This window comes from Physeter macrocephalus, chromosome 2 (genome assembly GCF_002837175.3).
Source record: "Physeter macrocephalus isolate SW-GA chromosome 2, ASM283717v5, whole genome shotgun sequence".
In the NCBI taxonomy this organism is placed as follows: Eukaryota; Metazoa; Chordata; class Mammalia; order Artiodactyla; family Physeteridae; genus Physeter; species Physeter macrocephalus.
In genome coordinates, this window is record NC_041215.1 from 36036032 (window position 1) to 36037435 (window position 1404).

Consider the following 1404-nt stretch of genomic DNA (forward strand, 5'->3'; position numbering starts at 1 on the left):
GGAGAACAGGCTCCGGACGCGCAGGCTCAGCGGCCATGGCTCACGGGCCCAGCCGCTCCGCGGCATGTGGGATCTTCCCGGACTGGGGCACGAACCCATGTCCCCTGCATCGGTAGGCGGACTCCCAACCACTGCGCCACCAGGGAAGCCCTGAACAACAATTTTTAACATCTGCTTTCTTTATGCTCTCACCCATCTTCTCGTGTGATTGTGTTTGTCGACACCCACTTTTTTCCTCCTAGACCATTGGAAAATAAGTTCAGGCATCAAGACGCTTCACCTTAAAATGCTTCAGTATGAATTTCCTAAGAATAAGAACTTTCTCCTACAAAATTTTAATACCCCAAGTGAGAAAAAATATTTTATATATAGTAGTGTGTATATGTCGATCCCATTCTCCCAATTCTTCCCACCCCCCTCTTTCCCCCTTGGTGTCTGTATGTTCATTCTCTATGTCTGTGTCGCTATTTCTGCTTTGCTAGTAGGTTCATCTGTACTCTTTTTCTAGATTCCACATATAAGCGTTAATATATGTTATTCGTTTTTCTCGTCCTGACTTACTGCACTCTGTATGACAGTCTCTAGGTCCATCCACGTCTCTGCAAATGATGGAGCCTCTGTTCTTACAAAGGGGTTTCCCTGGAGACTCCTGACAAGTACCATCAATTCTGTCTAATATGAACGACAATCCTTTCTAGTACCAAACATATTCCTAACAATACAGTATTGACACTGTCTCTACCCAGCACAATGTGTATCATATTGAAAAGTACCCCCTCTGATATTAGAAGTAATAGGCAGCCCCTATACCCCAGAGCCTGCTGAAATTATTCACACTTGCACTTCTAAACGTGCTTAGCCTGCTGACCCTGCCTCGCCCATTCATTCCCCTGGGAACCACAATAAAAGCTCTTGCCCATATTATACCCTTGTTCTCTCTGCCTCCTAGCTGACCCTCCTGCTTCCCGTGTGGCCCTGCATGGTGAGGCATGCCCCCTCCTCTGGGAATTGTGAGAAACCGTCCTTTCAATGGCAATTGTTTCCTGATCTGTTGGCCTCACCATACCTGAATAATATTTAAACCTACATTTGAAAACAATTATGCAGTTTACAGTTAAGGGAAGGTATGGTAACATCTCAAATGAATGTTAAACCTGGAAGTTGCATATCTGTGTAGGTGAATCAAGGGAGAATTGCAATGGCCTGTCCATTAGATTAAATTAAGTTAAATTCCTCCCAAGACTAAACGGCAAAATGAGATTCCAAGTCAATGACTCTAATACATGCTGATTTATCAGGTAAAGAGATCATTTAAAAGAGAAAAAGCAGAACTAATCATTTGATTTCTTTACTCGTAAAAGGGAAATTTAACTATTTCCACCAGCAGTCTTCAGATTTTCCTAC

General features: G+C 43.4%; 1 pseudogene; it reads left to right on the forward strand.

Moving 5' to 3' along the window:
• LOC102987206 (transgelin-2-like) overlaps positions 1 to 1014 on the forward strand; it is a 3213-nt pseudogene extending 2199 nt beyond the window's left edge.
• The last annotated feature ends 390 nt before the right edge of the window (positions 1015 to 1404 follow it).